Source organism: Bos grunniens, chromosome 25 (genome assembly GCF_055505025.1).
Source record: "Bos grunniens cultivar Pamir isolate PY7600 chromosome 25, Bosgru_T2T1.0, whole genome shotgun sequence".
Lineage (NCBI taxonomy): Eukaryota > Metazoa > Chordata > Mammalia > Artiodactyla > Bovidae > Bos > Bos grunniens.
This window is the reverse complement of record NC_141189.1, coordinates 30,674,000-30,694,573: the sequence shown is the minus strand read 5'-3', so window position 1 is coordinate 30,694,573 and position 20,574 is coordinate 30,674,000. Positions and strand designations below refer to the sequence as shown.

Here is a 20,574-nt window from a genome sequence, read left to right as displayed (position 1 = left end):
TCAAAGGGCTGCTTCCCTTCCATCTTCACCTAAGCTGATGCCTCCTCTGTTTCATATTTCAATACAACAGTCTCACATAAATGGTGTATGGAATGAAGGGGCTTTATTTAACTGACTAGTTCCCCTGTACCTCTTGTTTGCATTAACACTGAAATATTCATTGTCACTTGTCATTACAGAAGGAAAGTAAAGAATTTCAGGCTTTAGAGTCAGAAAGGCCTAAGGTCATGTCCTGTTGCCATCACTTAACAGTTAAGTGACCTTAGGTAATTTACTGAACATGTCCCAGGGTTAGTTTTCTCATCTGCAAAATATGAATTTTAAAAATAGCTCCTCTCCCATAGGTTTGTTGAGAGAGCTGGATGAGCTTTCTTTAATATGCAAATCACTCAATGTTTCTGCCACATAATGCTTATTACTCTATTGTAATAAAGCAGCATAGTAATCACAAAGTACTTTCCTAGTAATAAAGTACTAAGCAGCAGTAACGATACCAGTCACAGTAGTAATAGTAGTAGTAATATTACCACCCTCACTATTAGTAATTATTATTTACTGCAATTGTAGTAATAATAAGTAATAGTAGAAGTAGCAGTAGCACTAAATCCAGATGTTAAGAGGGCCTCCCAACTGTATGCAATCTATAAGAGAGGGATATAAATCTCAATTCCATGACCAGGGGAAGTCCAAAGTCTTGCTCAAGATTTCCATTAATTCTGAAGATCATTTGGGCTCCTTCTTCTCACTCTCACCACTTATTGTCTATTTTACACACAGAAGCCAGAAAAAGCCTTTAAAACTCAAATCAGATCATGTCACTTCTCTGCTCTAAACCCTTCAATGGTTCCCCATCCCACACCCCCCTCCACTCAGGGTAAAATCCAGAGTCCTTGCCAATCAGCACCCCAAGTGATCTTCTCCCTGTTGTCTAGCGACCTCCTCTCTTTTCCTCCCAGCATTCACTCTGCTCCAGAAGTGCTGGCAGCCTTGCTGTTCTCAACTGGACCATTCCCGATCTCAGGACTGGTTCGCTTTTTCCTCTGCCCAGTGGTCTCTCACACAGATTGCCTATGGCTCTTTATTTCGGTCAGGTCTCTGCTCCATCAGGGCTTCCCTGGTGGCTCAGACAGTAAAGAATCCGCTTGCAATGCGGAGACCTGTGTTCGACCCCTCCATTGGGAAGATCCCCTGGAGGAGGGCACGGCCGCCCACTCCAGTATTCTTGCTGGAGAACTGCCATGGAGAGAGGTGCCTGGCGGGCGACAGTCCATGGGGTCACAAAGAGTTGGGTATGATTGAGTGACTAAGCCCAGCACAGCTGCTGCATCACTTCCTCCTCAAAGAGGCTTTCCTCAATCACCCTGGACCATCATCACACCATCATCGTGCCCTATTTCATTCTCCTGCTTAGCGCTCAGCACTCCAGTTGTGTTAAATGTCTCCTCCACGTGCATGTGAACTCTGTGGGATCAGGGACTTTCCTCCCCCACTGTGTTCACTGCAGTATCCCCAGTTCTACAAGCATGACCAGCACCCAATCATGCTCAGTGAGTATGTCTTGACTGGCATTCTGTATCACTTTATCTCTAAGATCATCTTACCATCGTCCCAGGAATCCTGGCTCCAGTCCTCAGTGTGCTGACCCAGACACAAAACTCAGACTCTTCCTTTATTTGCCAAAAACAAACATTAACAGAAAGCACTTGTAAAAGGCATTTGTGAGTTGGTGGATTTTATTGAAAATTATGGGCTACACAGGACACACATAGAAGAGATTCCTAATCAAAGTGATATAAAAACTTCATCTGTTGCTGAAATGCTTTGGTCACCCTGGAACCAGAGAACTTTCCCTGGCTGCTTCATCCCATCTCATGCCTTAGTCCCAGCCCATCTCACTGGTGACAGATGCCCCTCTTTCCCAATCTCTTTCATTCATCACTTGTCCTATTCCATTTCCCTTTCTTCTACTATCATATTCCTTCTCTCCCTACCCCAGGAGCAAAGCCACCTTCCTTTCATCTTCTCACACAGAGCCAAGTACCCTTTTCTTTCACCACCTTGAATTTTCCCCCCGAAGTTCAGATGCCCTGAGCTTTTATTCAAGCCTCAAGTGGCTTCTCAAGGGATTCTTCTTAACCAAAACAGGCAAGCACATATAAAAAGGATTCTGAGGCCAACTAATAAAATAATTAAGGTATCCACATCTGCTGCACTCATGTCAGTATAAGGTTGTTGTGCTGAACTGCGAAAGCCTTTGGAAAAGATTCAGCCACACGACCAACTAAGTACAGAGGAATGAAAAGATGTGGATTTGGCCTTCCAAGAGGCCGTAGTCTAGGGGGAGAAGCAGCCATAGAAAACAACCATTTCAATGTTGGAAAATTAGCCCTACATTGAAATATGTGTAGAGCAAAATACAAAGGCAGTGTCACAATTGGGGATTTTAATTCTCCCTCCAGATGGTCATTTGTTTGAGATTTTTCCTTGAAGAAGAACCAAGTTTCCTTAAGGGAGGGTGGTCCTGAGGAAAATGGCACCTGAACTGAGCTCTGAAGCATGAAACAGAGAAGTGGGGGAGAGTATTCAGAACAGATCAAAAACGTGTGTGCAAAGATGCTAAGGTGCAGACATGCTTTTGAATCTGGAAGCCTGCAAGTGGCTTGGTGAGCTTCCCCAGTGACTCAACAGTAGAGAATTCGCCTGCAAGGCAGGAGACACAGGTTCCAACCATAGGTGGGAGAGATGCCCTGGAGGAAGAAAGGACAACCCACTTCAGCATTCTTGCCTGGGAAATCCCATGGACAGAGGAGCCTGGTGGGCTACAGTCTTTGAGGTTGCAAAAAGAGTCAGACATGGCTTAGCAACTGAGCGCGCACACACACACACACAGCACAAGTGACTTGGTAAAACTGAGACATAGGACAGGGCTTGGGGGTGACAGAGGCTAGAGTTCCCGAGGCCAGCAGGGCCCAGCCTTTCCTGCAGCCTTGATGCTGAACCTAGCACAGTGCTGGCTTCAGAATAGGCTTGCATGGCACTGATGGTCTTAGCCATTGGGGTGCACTGTCCATAGAATGTGAGACACATACGTGTATTCTCAAGTCCCAGAATACTCTGATGCAGGACTTCGGGGGCAGAGGAGCCACATCAGCATCTCCTGAGAACTCGTTAGAAATGCACACTCTCAGGCCCTCCCGGACCTTCTGAGTCAGACACTCAGCTGGTAGGGCCCGGCAATCTGTATTTTAATAAGCATTCCATGGGATTTCTGGTTTTAAATAGCATTTTCCTTTTAAAAATTTATGTATGTATTCTGTTATGTTTGGCTGCACGGGGTCTTTGTTGCCATACACCAGCTTTCTCTAGGTGCTGTGAGCAGGGCTACTCTTCATTGAGGTGTATGGCTTTCTCATTACAGTGGCTTCTCTTGTCACAGAGCATGAGTCCTAGGTGAGCAGGATTCAGTAGCCGTGGCACACAGGCTCAGTAATTTCAGCTTGCTGGCTCTAGAGTGTGGGCTCAGTAGCTGTGGCACACGAGCTTTGTTGCCCCAAATCATGTGGGATCCTCCCGGACCAGGGATCGAACTTGTATCCCCTACATTGGCAGGCGGATTCTGAACCACCAGACCACTAGCGAAGTCCCTCCATATGATTTCTGGTGCATGCTTAAGTGTGAAGCCCCCTGATCTAAGACGTGTGGCTAAAAGTCTATAATAAAAACAAAATAAAAACTTATCTTTGATGATCTGCTCAGTTTGAGGAACTATAACACCTCTAGACAGTTTCCTTATCTTCACTCCCATTGGCTTAGTAAATCTGCTAACAGATTTACTTTGCCTTTTAGAACTAGCTTGGACTTCTTCAGAAAGACCCGTGTCCACTAGGTTCTTAAAAACAATATGAAACAGACCAAAATCTAGGGAGGGAGGAATAAGGCTAGTCTCTGGTGTTGGCATGCTCCAAGGAACAGGGAAAAGCAATTGTGTCTCTGCCAAAGACACTGAATCACACAAAGACAAGAGACGCCCTGAGAAAATAAAGAGAAGCAAATTTAGAACCAGCAACAAGAGATATTTCCCCATTCAGCATTCACTCAACTTGCAGAATTTGGGTGGTTTATGTCTTTCAATGAATATGCAAGATGATTCTTTTCACCCAAATATAATTAACACCATTGAGTATTTTTATTCAACAGACAATATGCCATATAGACAATATTAAATAGACAATACCCAATTATAATGAACACCAGGGAATATTTTTATTAAATAGACAATTTAATGATAAGAGTTTCTTGAGATATCGTTTCATATTTCACTTATTCTCTGATCAACCTCTGAAAGAGACTTGATTCCCGATGTCTGAGGAATTGCGCTCTCTGAATGGATTCCTTCCATGGACATTAATTACTTTTTGAATAATGCAAATGACAGTGATAATAAAAACTTCTGTATCTGGTGAATTTCTTTGGTTGGAGAATCACGTTCATTTGACCATGATGCTGGGCAATGTCAGAGTTAGGGGCTCAGTTCTTCTGTGGTCAATAAGAATGAGGAAATGAGCCATTTGGGGTATGGAACAATGAGGAGGGCAGAGAGGATCATAACGTACAAGGACCTTGGGACTTCATATTTGTGTTCCAAAAAGGATGATGATGGTGAAGATCAGGAATGACTCCCAGGTTTGTATCTGTCTATGGGACTCCAGGGACAACCCAGGTGTGAACCACTGAAAAAAATGAGGACAGCAAGAAATTTCCCCCAAGGATGGGGACTTCCCTGGTGGTCCAGTGGCTAAGACTCTGCTCCTTTATGCAGGGGGCCTGGGTTTGCTCCTCAGTCAGGGAACTAGATCCCACATGCCACAGCTGAACGATCCGGCGTGCTTCAGTTAAGACACTGTGCGGCCAAATAAATAAATAAATATTAAAGAAAGACATTTCCACCAGGAAAGTTTTATCTCCTAGAAAGTTAAAACTCCCCTTAAGTCTTCTAGATTGCCTTGAGTTGAGATGCATGGAGCCCTTATTTTGGTGTTATCATCACATGGTATAATATTGGTAATTTTGTCTTGCCACTGGTCCAGAAAATAAGGATCATTCAAGGGCCATGTGAAGAAGGTATATACAAAACTGCCATCAGTTCACCTTATGACAAAATATCCAATATCTTGTTTCCATGGCTCACATCATTTGAAAAGATATTGCTGATAACTCAACAGGTAGTGCTTTAATGCAACACTGAGTCTTGTCCATTCACTTTCTGTAGTGCCAGCTCTAGACAGTTAACCTGTGTAAATAGAGGTGACATCTATCTAAGGAGAGTGGAAGTGTGTTTTCACATGTGGTATAAATATTTAGGTAAAGACATTTCAAACTTTATTGTGCAAGCACATCACCAAGGATTCTGTTAAAATCCAGATTCTGACTCAGTAGGTCTGGGGATGCTGAGATTCTCCATTTGTACACAAGCTCCCAGGTGATGCCAGCGTTGATGGTTTCCAGGGCATCCTATGAGCATCAAGGATCTAGACTTGTAAATACCTGACTTAGTGTGTGTCAACGATTCTCTCCTCTCTCAAAGATCTTAGTAACCTCAAGAATCATCTGTAAAACCAGTACAGCAAGCAGTTCCAATCAACAAAATTTAAACTCTAAGAATTAAACAAACTACCAGGGCGAACTTCTAAATAAATGTCCAACAATATGTGCCAACAACCATTCAGAAATCAAACGTTATCCACTGCTGTGTGTGGAATGCTTATTGAATGCCAGACACCATGCAGAGTATACTCTGTGGTACCCAATCATGCTGAGATCTGAATTTGGGCAAAATGGATACATAAAACAGAGGAAGGAGAGATGGGTCTCACTTAGTAAGCTCTTATGCTGTGCCAGGCACTTTATAGACATTCTCCCACTTAATCCTCACAATGGTAAGAGGAGAATATTATCATTGTCCCCATTTTTCAGAACAGGAAGCCAAGAGGTAGAGAAGTCAAGCAGTGTGCTCAAATTTGCTTCATCCTTGGGTGGGAAACTAATAATTGAACCATGGGTCTCTTGATTCATTATTCAGCTTCTACAGCATTTTGCATCATTTGGAACGAAAATGCTGCTCCTTATCCTAAAACAAGATGAACAGGCTGAGAAAATGAAGATCACTCCCAAAATAGGTGGCAGACAGACAGACAGACAGACACAACTGAGCTGGTCTCGGTCTCCTTTCCTAAAATCTGGATGGAGAAGAAAGATCTGCTAACGAGCCCTTACTTATCCCTGGGCATTCCACAGTCTTCCAGGCCATTAGCCTCATAGTTGCAATTCAAATCCATGTTGTCAATGGCTGTAATCATCTATAATTCAGAAAAGGCTTCTCCCAAGTACCCACAGACTGGCAATTCCCTACTGTGCTTCAAGTGATTAATCAACCAAGTTAATCAACAAGTCCTTAAAATTGGGCTGAAATCACCTGCAAAGGCGTTTCTAATCAGCCATATCTGAGCCATGGGCACTAGTAGGTGTAATCATGACAATGATTTTGCAGCCATGTGTCTAGCCTCCTGGGGAGTCAGAGGTTGGTTCTTCCACAGTGAGATGGGAAGAGGGGAGCTTCAAGGAATTTTCGTACCATAGGTAGGCTCTTCCTTGTAACTGCTATCCGAGGAGTTGTAACAGACCAAACTCACACTAAATCAGTATCAACTGTATACAGAGACATGATCATTCGAAGGAACATGACTTAGGACTATCAGAGGAAAGACCCCTGGGAGCTCAGAACCTGTTTGGATTTGAAGGTTTTAAATGTGAATGGGAGAGGGAGAAGCTATATGGATGAGGAGAAAGAAAGTGTGTGATGCAGTATGGGCTTGTTTTAACGCTGAGAAAAGACTTAAAATTTTTTTATTGAAATATAGCTGATTTTCAATGCTGCATTAGATTCAGGTATACAGTAAAGTGATACAGTTATATACATATATATATATATATTCTTTTTTTATATTCTCTTCCATTATAGGCTAGTAGAAGATATTGAGTATAGTTCCCTGTGCTATACACTAAATCCTTTTTGGTTATCTATTTTGTATATGCTGTGCTGTGCTTAGTCGCTCAGTCATGTCTGACTCTTTGAGATCCCATGGACCACAGCCTGCCAGGTCTGTCCATGGGGATTCTCCAAGCAAGAATACTGGAATGGATTGCCATGCCCTCCTCCAGGGGATCTTCCCAACCCAGGGATCAAACCCAAGTTTCCCGCATTACAGGCGGATTCTTGACTGTCTGAGCCACCAGGGAAGGCCATTTTATATATAGTAGTGTGTATATTTTAATCCCAAACTCCTAATTTATCCCTCTCGACCTCTCTCCTATTAAAAGACACATGCAACTGGTGAGAAAATGGAGGGTTGTGTTGATCAAAATAGGGTGAGACAAATTGAGAGAGTAGCAGTGACATATGAAGTCACTCAGTGGTGCCCAACTCTTCTCGACCCCGTGGACTGCAGCCTACCAGGCTCCTCCATCCATGGGATTCTCCAGGCAAGAGTACTGGAGTAGGGTGCCATCGCCTTCTCCGATATATACACTACCATGTGTAAAACACAACATTGTAAAGCGATCATCCTCCAATAAAAAAAGAAAGAAATTTATAGGGGGAAAATGAATTCTTTTAGGAGATAGAAAACCATTCAGTTAAGTTAAAGATGCATTTGTTAGAGCAATGGCCTCTGAAGCAAGACAAGGTGCATAAAAAGTCACACTGGGATATGGGGAGAAAATATTATTAATAGAACTTTTAACAATATTTATGTTTGCTCACAATGAAGAACGAAATTAAGGGGCTTCTCTGGTGGCTCAGTGGTAAAGAACCCACCTGCCAACGCAGGAGACGTAGGTTCAATCCTTGATCCAGGAAGACCTCACATGCTGTGAAGCAACTAAGCCCATGAGCCACAAGTACTGAGCCCATGTGCTGCAGTTACTGAAGCCCATGCACCCTAGAGCCCATGCTTCACCCAAGAGAAGCCACTGCAGTGAAAAGCCCAAGCACCGCAACTAGAGAGTAGTCCCACTCGCTGCAACTGGAGAAAAGCCTGTGCAGCAATGAAGACCCAGCACAGCCAAAAATAAAATAAATAAATACATAAAACGGTTTTTTTAAAAAGAAGGAAATTAAGCTTTATGGATATTTAACATGTGATTGACAGTGGGTAAGTGCACAATGTAGAAATGAATATGCACACATTGGGGTTCATAATCCAACATTTTTTTCTGGAAAAGAAGAAACTCTTTAGCCAGTAAGATCATTTTTGTGTGAATAGGTGTGTTTGGAAAGATTTTAAATGTTCTGTTGGTAGAAAGATAATGCACTAGAATGAATAAAGTGTTAGACAGTTACACAATGGAATGTTACAGAGGTGTTAAAATGAATACACTGAATTTAGATAAATCTCAAAATGCTGTATGAAAAAAGTAAGCTGCAGAATAAACATCCAGTGTGATTCCATTCATATATAGTTTTATAAACACACCAAACAATATCCTTTGTTACTTATTAACATTTGTATATAGAAAGGCTTTAACATCCCCAAAATGAGAGGGATGCTCACTAATCTGAGAGTGATGGTAACACCTGGGAAAAAATTAAGAGCACAAGATTAGAAAAGACCATAAAGGAAGTATGAACAAAGCATTAACATTTGTTCACCCTGGCAGACAGGTGTGGCGGCTTGCTAGCTTATTAAATGAATCTATCCTCTTCCATATATTCCAGATAGTTCATAATGATCAAGGAAAGGAAATGTGCTACACTGGTGGATTGAGGAGACTATATCCTGGACAGTGAGATTTGTAAGTCACGGTGTGGGGAGGCTGCAGAGACGACTTTCTTGGGACCCCAAGAGTGAGGTGAGTCGAAATGAGATGAACAGGGAGTTTAGCCAAAAGAAGGGTGCAAATGCCACTCTGACTGCTGTGAGGTGATACCTAGTAGCACTGACACGTGTACACTAGCATGTGTAACATAGGTAGCTAGGGGGAAGCTGCTGCACAACACCAGGAGGCCAGCTGAGTGCTCTGATGACCTAAGAGGGGTAGGATGGAAGAGGGGAGGGAGGCGCCAGAGGGAGAAGATGTGTGTGTGTGTGTGTGTGTGTGTGTGTGTTTAATTATGGCTGATTTGGGCTTCCCTGGTTCAGATGGTAAAGAATTTGCCTGCAGTGCAGGAGACCTAGGTTCAATCCCTAGGTCAGGAAGATCTCATGGAGCAGGGAATGGCTTACTCACTCCAGTATTCTTGCCTGGAGAATTCCGTGGACCGAGGCACCTGGCTGATTCACATTGTTGTATGGCAGAAACCAACACCACATTGTAAAGCAGTTATCCTCTGACAAAAAAATTCTAAAAGTGAGAGAGAAGCAGAGGGTGTGGCCAAGACTAAGCTGTGCTGTTGCACTTCCAGGTCGATCCTGCATGGGGCTTTTTCCTTCATGCTTATAGCATCCTAGTTAGCCACGTGCAAATGAAAATCAAGTGATCTGGAGCAATGTGATCTGTGATCACCTATGAGCCTCATCTTGAAGGATTTGGGGTGAATTTGAGAGGGATATGAGAGAAAGATAAAAACTGGGATCATGGAGGCCAGTTAAGTCAATGGTTCTCTGCCCTGGCTCTGTGTCATTAATACCTGGGCAGCTCCAGTGTGCCTGCTCCCTATCCAGACCAACTGGATCAGCATCCCTGGGAGTGGAGACCTGGTGTGGGCATTTAATTTAAAGTCCCTTCATTTCAGCATGCAGCCTAGACTGAGAACCTTGGGCTACGTGTGTTCCAAAACTCCACAATCATGGGTTCTGTCTGTTTTTCCTCCTTATGGGCTGGTAACAATCAGTGTAAATAGTGTTTATAAATACAAATCACAAATTTTCCCTGGCGGCTCAGATGGTAAAGAATCTGCCTGCGATGCAGGAGACCTGGGTTTGATCCCTGGGTTGGGAAGATCTCCTGGAGAAGGGAATGGCACCCACTCCAGTATTTTTGCCTGGAGAATCCATGGACAGAGGAGCCTGGTGGCCTACAGTCCATGGGGTCTCAAAGAGTAGGATGTGACAGAGTGACTGATACACACATACACACACACACACACACACACACGGCTGCTTTACAATGTTGTGTTAGCTTCCACTGTACAGCAAAGTGAATCAGCTCTATGTTTACATAGAGCCCCTCTTTGGGGGATTTCATTCCCGTTTAGGTTACTACAGAGCTTTGAGTAGAGTCCCCTGAGCTATACTGTAGGTCCTCATTAGTTATCTATTTCACACATAGTATCAATAGTGTATATATATCGATCCCAATCTCCCAATTCATTCCACCCACCCTCTTCCCCCTCGTAATCCACATATTTGTTATCTATGTCTTGTCTCCATTTCTGCCAAATACTGATTTTCTGACACCATCTTGAAAATAAAGTTAAAGGAAATTCTGTTAATAAGGATTTATTTTCCGGAGGTGATAGCTCAAGCCCTGAACTGGCTTGAGAAGATGCCTTTGAGTGGGCTTTCGTTCAAGCACAAAATAATTTATAATTATCCTAATTGTATGGAAATGAGAGTTTCTAAAACATCAGAAGTTTCATTAAAACATCATGTTCAGTTAACTATTTTAAGTGTTCCCACCATGATCTTATTATCTTTAGCACAAACTTATTTTATTTTTGAGGGAGTGTTTACTTAGTAATGAAAAGCTCCCATCTACCTCTGTTAGGTTATGCATTAATATTATTAGAAGCCAAATTAGTAAGGTTCTGAAGGGCTCTTTACTCCTTACTCTGAGCAAAAGGCTTAGACCAGAGTGGGCTCAATAATAAAAATTAAAAAAAAAAAAAAAACATAGAAAACATCTATTAGCACTTGCTGGGTATGCTAAATGATAGTTGCCAGATTTAGCAAATAAAAACACAAGAAATCCAGTTAAACTTGGATTTTAGATAAACAGTGAGTGCTTCTTTAGTATTGTAAGTTTCTGTATTTTTCTTTGCTGATTCTGTCAGTTTACTAAGTGAATTAGACCCATTTATTCCTTACAACCCTATAAGGGAGATTCTAAGTCCCATGACACAGTTGAAAAAACAAAGGCAGAGGGTTAGGTTAACTCACCCAAAATGGCAAAGCTAGTATGTGGCAGAGTTGGGATTTGGATGAAGGAAGTCTAGCTCCAGAGCCTGTTACTTTATGCACTGCCTCTCTAAATTCAAAAGGTGAAAGCCATTCAACAATTATTCAGTCATCAAACTTTTACTGTGTGTCTGCTGTGGTTAAGCTCTGTGTCTGGTGAGAGGAACTAAAACCTGGGAGAGACAGACTTGGAAAGTCTCCTTCCTCTCTGGGCGTCTGCTTCTTCCTGTGTGAAGCAAAAGGATGAAGGCAGATCACTGGTTTTCAACGGAGGGATTTGCTAAATTCCAGATGGCTCTCCTCACCTCCATGGATTTTGAGAAAATGGGCGCAGGGGTGGATTCTTGGCATCTGGGTTTTTTAAACAAGCTCTCCAGTTAAAGCCAAGAAACCTGAAGTTTGAGACACTACAAACACACCATTGAATTGAAGTAGAGCTGGGAGGCCCTGAAGCACTGCTTCTCAACCTTGGCTCCCACTGTGGAATCAGCCAGTGGGCTCCACCCCAAGCCCCATGAGTCACAACCTTCCCAGGTGATTCTAATATGCAGCCAGGGATGAGAATCATGAAGTACAGTTAACTGCAGTAAGATAATTGATTTTGGGGGGTATAAAGTTGATTTACAATGACCTATTCATTTCAGATGTACCACATAGTAATTCAATAGATTCATAGGTTATACTGCATTTGATGTTATTGTAAAATATTAATTATGTTCCCCATGTTGTACCTTATATCCTTGTAGCTTGTTTATTTTGCACATAGTAGTTTGTATCTCTGAATCTTGTCGATTTAAAAATTAGCCACAACCTAAAAGTTGAAAGTTATGTTTTATTTGGTGGGAATTTTTAGGACTTTAAGCCCAGGAGACAGCATCTCAAGTAACCCTGAGAGAACTGCTCTGGAGGTGAGGGTTCGAGTCAGGTTTTATAGATGTTTTGCAACAAAGAGCAGGTAGTCTGAACATCAAAAGATTATTGGGAATTAAAGAAAGCCAGATTTCCCAAGTTAAGGAATTTAGAGCACTTTTCTATGTATTGGAAGATACAAGAGTCTGGGCTCCCTGAATTCATTCCTTTCATATGAATCTCAGCTACCTTGTGGCCAGTATCCTGTGTTTTTCACATTCTGAGCTCACTTGGGCTCACCCAGAGGGAGTAACTGGAATAGGATGGCTTTGAGACTGCCGGTATTCTCCTTCTTGATTGCCCTTAGGGCTCAGGACTTCACATTGGAAAGCTGAAATCCCTGATGACTGTGACATCTTTGTTTGCTGATATGGCAGTCCATTTCTCAATCTCACAGCTTCCCTGGTGGCTCAGAGGGTAAAGCGTTTGCCTACAATGTGGGAGACCTGGGTTCGATCCCTGGGTCAGGAAGATCCCCTGGAGAAGGAAATGGCAACCCACTCCAGTACTCTTGCCTGGAAAATCCCATGGACTGAGAAGCCTGGTAGGCTACAGTCCATGGGGTCACAAAGAGTAGGACATGACTGAGTGACTTCACTTTCACTTCTCAATCCCATACCCTTATATTGCCTCTCCTTCCACCTCTCTTCCCTCTGGTAACCACTAGTTTGTTCCCATACCTGTGAATCTGTTTCCATTTTGTCTTTTTTTTTTTTTTTTAGATTCCATATGTAAGTGGAAACATTGAGTATTTGTCTCTGTTTGACTTATTTCACTAAACTCCAGGTCCATTCATGTTGTTGCAAATGGGAAAAGTCATTCTTTTTTTTAAAGCTGAATAATGTCCCATTGTATACATATGTACCATATCTTTCTTAGGTTGTTACCATATCTTGGCTATTGTGAATAATGCTCCTATGAAAATGGGACTTCTATGAACATTGAAGTTAAGTGGGCCTAGGAAGCATCACTACAAACAAAGCCAGTGGAGGTGATGGAAATCCTGGTGAGCTATTTCAAATCCTAAAGATGATGCTGTGAAAGTGCTGCACTCAATATGCAAGCAAATTTGGAAAATTCAGCAGTGGCCTGAGGACTGGAAAAGGTTGGTTTTCATTCCAATCCCAAAGAAAGGAAATGCCAAAGAATGTTCAAACTACAGCACAATTGCACTCATCTCACACACTAACAAAGTAATGCTCAAAATTCTCCAAGCCAGGCTTCAACAGTATGTGAACCCAGAACTGCCAGATGTTCAAGCTGGATTTAGAAAAGGCAGAGGAACCAGAGATCAAATTGCCAACATCCACTGGATCATAGAAAAGGCAAGAGAGCTCCAGAAAAACATTTATTTCTGCTTTACTGACTATAACAAAGCCTTTGACTGTGTAGATCACAACAAACTGTGGAAAATTCTGAAAGAGATGGGAATATCAGACCATCTTACCTGCCTCTTGAGAAATCTGTATGCAGGTCAAGAAGCAACAGTTAGAACTGGACCTGGAATGATGGACTGGTTCCAAATCAGGAAAGGAGTACATCAGGGCTATATATTGTCACCCTGCTTATTTAACTTATATGTAGCGTACATCATGTGAAATGCCAGGCTAGATGAAGCACAAGCTGGAATCAAATTTGCCAGGAGAAATATAAATAACCTCAGATATGCAGATAACGCTGTTAAGTAGGTAGAATAGGAAACAGGAGTCCAGAATGGTGGTGGCTAAAAGATAAGGAAGGGAAAAGCCTGCAAAAATAGAACAAAGGAAGGTCCAAGGACCAGAGTGAGGACCTCAGGTAGAACAAATAACACTCCCAGCTAGCCCAGTTTATATAGGGCAGGTCCAGGGGGAGAAAAAAACATATAAAAGGAGGAGCCAAAAGGCCAGGGGTCTCTCTCTCTCCCTCACTCGCTGGGGTGCTCTTCTCTTCGCATCTTTGGGTCAACATGCCCTCACGCCTCGAGGATGGATTTTCGTGCTATTTTCTAAATAAAATAGAGCTGTAACACAGAGGTGAAACACTGATTTGTCTAAGAGCTATAACATGGTCTGTTCAAGACCTGAGAGCTATAACATAATCTAAGACCCAAGAGTGTGATGCAATGAGGGCTTTAATGTCCGTCACTCCAAATCTTTGCTGTGATGAGGCAGAACTGAGGAACATACCCTCACCTGACAACACCATCCTTATGGCAGAAGGTGAAAAGAAACTAAAGAGCCTCTTGATGAAAGTGAAAGAGAGTGAAAAAGTCAGCTTAAAACTCAGCATTCAAAAAACTGAGATCATGGCATCCAGTCTCATCACTTCATGGCAGATAGATGAGGAAGCAATGGAAACAGTGACAGGTTTAGTTTCTTGGGCTCCAAAATCACTGCAGATGGTGACTGCAGTCATGAAATTAAAAGACGCTTGCTCCTTGGAAGAAAAGCTATGACAACCTAGACAGCTTATTAAAAAGTAGAGTCATTACTTTGCCAACAAAGGTCTGTCTCGCCAAAGCTATCTTTTTTTCTAGTAGTCAACTATGGATGTGAGAGTTGGACTATAATGAAGGCTGAGCACCGAAAAATTGATGCTTTTGAACTATGGTGTTGGAGAAGACTCCGGAGAGTCCCTTGAACTGCAAGGAGATCAAACCAGTCAATCTTAAAGGAAATCAGACCTGAATATTCATTGGAAGGACTGATGCTGAAGCTGAAGCTCCAACACTTTGCCCACTTGATGTGAAGAACTGACTCACTGGAAAAGACCCTGATGCTGGGAAAGATTGACAGTGGGAGGAGAAAGGGATGACAGAGGATGAGATGGTTGGATGGCATCACCGACTTGATGGACATGAGTTTGAACATCTCTGGGAGTTGGTGATGGACAGAGAAGCCTGGTGTGCTGCAGTCCATGGGGTCTCAAAGAGTTGGACACGACTGAGTGGCTGAACTATACTGATGAACATTGGGGTGTATATATATTTTCAAGTTAGTGTTTTCATTCTCTTTGTGCATATACTCAGGAGTGGAATTGCTGGATCATATGGTAGTTCTATTTTTAGTTTTTTGAGGAACCTCCATACTGCTTTTCATAGTATGATGTCTGATAAGGGGTGCAAAATATATAAAGAACTCATATAACTCAGTATCAAAAAACCAAACAACTCAATTGAATAATCAGCAAAAGACCTAAATAGACATTTTTTTCCCGAAGGAAAAATACAACTGGCCAACAGGCACATGGAAAGGTGCTCAACATCACTAATCATCAGGAAAATGCCAATCAGAAACACAAGTGGGTACCACTGCACAGCTGTCAGAATGTCTAGCTTCAAAAAGACACCACATATTGGAAGAATGGCATCACTGACTCAATTGACATGAGTTTGAGCAAACCCTCGAAGATAGGGAAGGACAGGGAAGCCTGGCATGCTGCAGTCCATAGTGTCACAAAGAATCAGACACTACTGAGTGACTGAACAACAACAACAATTGGGAAGATGTGGAGAAAAGGGGGACTTCTCTGGCGGCTCAGTGGTAAAGAATCTGCCTGTAGTGCAGGAGCTGCAGGAGACAAGGGTTCAGTCCCTCAGTTGGGAAGATCCCTTGGAGAAAGGCATGACATACCACTCCAGTATTCTTGCCTGGAGAATTCCATGGACAGAGGAGCCTGGTTGGCTATAGTCCATAGGGTCATAAAGAGTTGGACATGACTGAAGCGATTTAGCATGCATACATGGAGAAAAGGGAACTGTCTGAGCAACTCAGAAATTAGAGAAAAGAAAAATAACGGAGAAAACTATTAATGAAACCAAACCTTGGTTCTTGGAAAATATAAACAAAAGTACCAAACTTTATCCAGATTGATCAAGAAAAAAAAGAGAAGACTCAAATTACTAAAGTTAAAAATGAAAGTGGGGTCATTAATACCAATCTCATAGAAATAAGAACTATAAGAGAATATTATGTACAACTGTATGCCAACAAATAGAAAATCTAGAAGAAATGGGCACGTTCCTAGAAAAACAAAGATTACCAACACTGACTCAAGAAGGTCTGAATATCAAGTTAAGAAAGAAACATACACAAAACAAATCTCAGACTCAGATGGCTTCACTGGCAAATTCTACCAAACGTTTTAAAAAAAAATCTTAAAAAATAGAAAAGGAGGGAATACATTCCAACTCATTCTATTGGGATAATAGCACTCTGATACTGAAACCAGAAAAAGGCATCACAAGAAAAGAAAACTACAAGCTAATATCCCTTGTATTATGTAGTCACAAAAATCTTCAACACAACGCTAAGAAAGTATGTTCAGCAAAATATAAAAAGGATTGCACACCACAACAGAGTGGAATTTATTCCAGGAATATAATGTTGGTTAGATATATGAAAAATCAATCAATGTGATATGTCACACTAATAGAGTTAAGGACAAAACTACATGGTAATTTCAATAAATGCAGAAAAGGCATTTGAGAAAATCTAATCCTCTTTCCTGAGTAAAAATATTCAATAAACTAGGACTAGAAAGGAACTTCCTCAACTTGATAAAGGATATCTATGAAAAATTCATATCTAACATCATACTTAATGGTGAAGGAATGAAAGCTTTCCCCTTAAGATCAGGAACAAGACAAGGATGTCAACTTTTGCAACTTTTATTCAACATTGTACTAAAGTTTCTAACTAGGGCAATTAGATATGAAAAAGAAATAAAATTGTCCATCCTGCAATAAAAGAAGTAAAACTGGCATCTTGGCATATTTTTGCAAATGACAAAATCTTTTACACAGAATATCCAAGGGAATAAAAAAAGACTGAAGCTAACAGATTACTTCCACAAGATATAGGATATAACATCAACATGCAAAAATCAGTTGTATTTTTATACACCAGTAATGAACAATTCAAAAAGGAAATGAAAAAACAATTCCACTAACAGTAGCCTTAAAAACAATACAATGCTCAGGAAATTTAATAAAAGAAATGTAAGGCTAGTGCACTGAAAACTGAAAAAATCCTTGCAGACAACTAAAGAAGTAAAAAAAAAGGTGGGGGGGAGATAGAATGTATTCATGAATCAGAAGACTTCATACTGTTAAGATGACAACACTCCCCAAATTGATCTACAGATTCAACACAGTGTCTATTAAAATTCTTTTCCCATTTTTGCAGCAGTTGACAAGCTGATACTAAAAATTATATGAAAATGCAAGGGATCCTAAACAGCCAATACAGTCTTGAAAAACAGAAAATCTGGAGTACTCACATTTCTTGATTTCAAGTTACAGCAACCAACCTAAGTATCCAAGATGCTAGAAGAAGTCCACCCTGGAATGTCACTGATAGTGTTGCAGAGAAAAAGGAGAGGAAGTGGACTACTAGATGATGACTCTGTTCATGATCGGTTGATGTCACTTTGGTTCACATTCTACTTGCCAAAACAAGTCATACGGTCAAGCCTGATATCAGTGGGAAAAATGTACAGTCTTCCCTTAGAGAAAAGCAGTGAATATTTTCAGCAGCGATATAACATACCATGGACAATATTTCAATTAGACTGATGGCATACTAATATGAATAGTCAAAGCTATGGTTTTTCCAATCATATCCAACTATGGCTTTTACAAATACAAGATTTGGACCATAAAGAAGACTAAGCACCAAATAATTGATGCTTTAGAATTGTGGTGCTGGAGAAAACTCTTGAGAGTCCCTTGGACTGCAGGGAGATCAAACCAGTCAATCCTAAAGGAAATCAACCCTGAATATCCACTGGAAAGATTGATGCTGAAGCTGAAGCTCCAATACTTGGGCCACCTGATGCAAAGAGTCAACTCGCTGGAAAAAACCCTGATGCTGGGAAAGATTGAAGGCAAAAGGAGAAGTGGGCAGCAGAGGATGAGACGGTTAGATAGCATCACTGACTCAATGGACATGAATTTGAGCAAACTCCAGGAGACAGTGAAGGACAGGGGAGCCTGGCATGCTGCAGTCCGTGAGGTTGCAGAGTCGGACACGACTTAGCAGTTGAACAACAACAAAGTCACAATGGGAGAGTACATTGGGACAATCCTCTGTCTTCTCTTCCCTGCAAATTTATGAGGCATTAAAATTTAGAATAAATGTGACATTCAAAATATAAATGAATGATTAATAGTTGGCAACACAAGGCAAAAGAACTGATGGATTGCCAGAAACTGGGCAGCATATTCCCTTAGTGCCTAGTTCCTTTCAATACTCAGATTGCCCCATAACAAAGTCAATCCATAGTTTTCTGTTCCTGAGCAGCTTGAGCAATGGTACATATAGGCCATTCATGTACGTATAGACTGTTATGGCAATTGCCATCCATATTGGTAGAAGAGCTCTTTATCCCTTATCCATTTGAGACACAGTCTGGCTCATGGGGGTTCACCCTGTTCTCTATCACTGGTGAGCATGGCACCCTCGCTGGCTGGTGAGATGCTGTAACCCTTGCCTTTCTCCTGTCTCCTGAAAGGAGGGAGGTGTCATTAAAGCTTCTTTTGTTTTACATTCCCTTTGGGTAAATGCCTTCTTCATATAAGATCTCATCATTTATAGAATAAGAAATATTCTCTCAACTCTAGGAAATAGAGAAATGTAGTTTTTAATCAGCCTAAAATAAATTAATTTGCTTATTCAGAGGCATAGTCCTCCTTCTGGTTTTCTGCAACTTTAATCTCTCTTGGAATCACCACACAGAAAAAAAAACAAACAAACCAAAACACCTCTGGTCATGAAGATAAGAACTGGAATGACTTCAGATACATTAGGGAGTCCCCATCTGTTTCTAACTAATATGTAGGCTTCTAAGTGGCTCAGATAGTAAAGAATCTGCCTGCAATGCCAGAGACCCGGATTTGATTTCTGGGTCAGGAACATCCCCTGGAGTAGGAAATGGCAACCCACTCCAGTATTCTTGCCTGGAGAATCCCATGGACAGAGGAGCCTGGTGGGCTACAGTCCATGGGTTCACAAAAAGTCAGACACAACTGAGAGACTAATGCTTTCATTTTCACAAGAAGCATACAGTCATGGGTGCATTGACATCATCTCACACTTTCTGAGGGCTCTGCCAGAGAATCAGTCAGGCTCTAGGAGCAGGGCAAAGAGGTGTTAAAGTAAAACCTCTTTCTGAAAGGGTGAGTTTCCTGGTCCTGTAGCAACAAGGGGCCATTTCTAGGAACTTCAGAATTTAGGCACACTGAAGATGTTCAGTCATGCTCATTAGTAATGAAATGGTATTCTGAATAGCAGCTAGATCCAGTTATTTGGGGCTTCCCAGGTTGGACAGTGGTAAAGAATCCATCTGCCAGTGCAAGAGATGCAAGAGACCCGAGTTTGATCCCTGAGTTGGGAAGATCCTCTGGAGTAGGAAATGGCAACCCACTCCAGTATTCTTGCCTGGGAAATCCTATGGACAGAGGAGCCTTGTGGGCTAGAGTCCATGAGGTCACAAAGAGTTGGACATGATTGAGCACACACCAATTATTTATCTATCAAATGGACTAAAGTTAAAATGCTTGGTAAAACACAGGATGAGTGAATGTGAGGAATCGGATATTCTTATTCATGGATGTGGCTGTGTAATCCAGTAGGGCTTCTTTGAAGAGCAACTTGGAAATAACTCTCAAAGCAAAGAGAAAATACTTTCCCTTTGACTTAGTGATTGACCCTCTGTGAATATATCTTACAGATACATGAATTCTGGGCCCAAAGACATGTTCAGACTCTTTGCTGCATGGTATTGTACTGTACTTGTCTTATACAGTAAATAACCTAAATGTTTTTCAATAGCAGGCTAATTAAATGAACTAAGACCTATCTACATAACTGAGTATCATGAAGCTATTTAAAACACTGAAAAATATCAGTGTAAGCTGATATGGAAAGAGACAACACACGGCTAAGTGTTGAAAACAGATTCCTTTAAAGGAGAGATTTTCAACTTCAGCACTATTGACAATTTGGACCAGATAATTCTCTGTTGTGGAGGGGCTGTGCTGCACATTGTTGGATGATCTGCAGCATCTACCAACCAGATGCCAGAGGCAATCCCTACCACTCTCAAGCCGTGACAGTAAGAAATGTCTCCAGGACTTCCCTGGTGGTCTAATGGTTAAGAATCTGCCTTCCAGTGCAAAGGACAAGAGTTTGACCCCTGGTCTGGGAAGATCCCACATGAGCTGCGGAGAAACTAAGCCCATGCTCCACAACTACTGAGCCTCTGCTCTAGACCCTGGGAGCTCCAGCTACTGAGCCCATGTGCCCTAGAACCTGTGCTGTGCAACCAGAGAAGCCACCGCAAGGAGAATTCCATACACCATAATTAGAGAATAGTCCCTGCTCACGGCAATTAGAGAAAGCCCATGTACAGCAAAGAAGACCCAGTGTGACCAAACATATAAATAAATAAATAAATTTTTAAAAACTAATTAATTTTAATTGGTGGCTAATTACTTTACAATATTGTG

At 41.6% G+C, this 20,574-nt stretch overlaps 1 long non-coding RNA gene across 1 annotated transcript in view; it reads left to right on the top strand.

Moving 5' to 3' along the window:
- Positions 1-8,772: 8,772 nt before the first annotated feature.
- LOC147345386 (uncharacterized) overlaps positions 8,773-20,574 on the top strand; it is a 50,625-nt gene continuing 38,823 nt past the window's right edge. The window contains exon 1 of the long non-coding RNA XR_015154713.1: positions 8,773-8,907. This is a non-coding gene — a long non-coding RNA (uncharacterized LOC147345386). The remainder of the gene's footprint in view (positions 8,908-20,574) is intronic.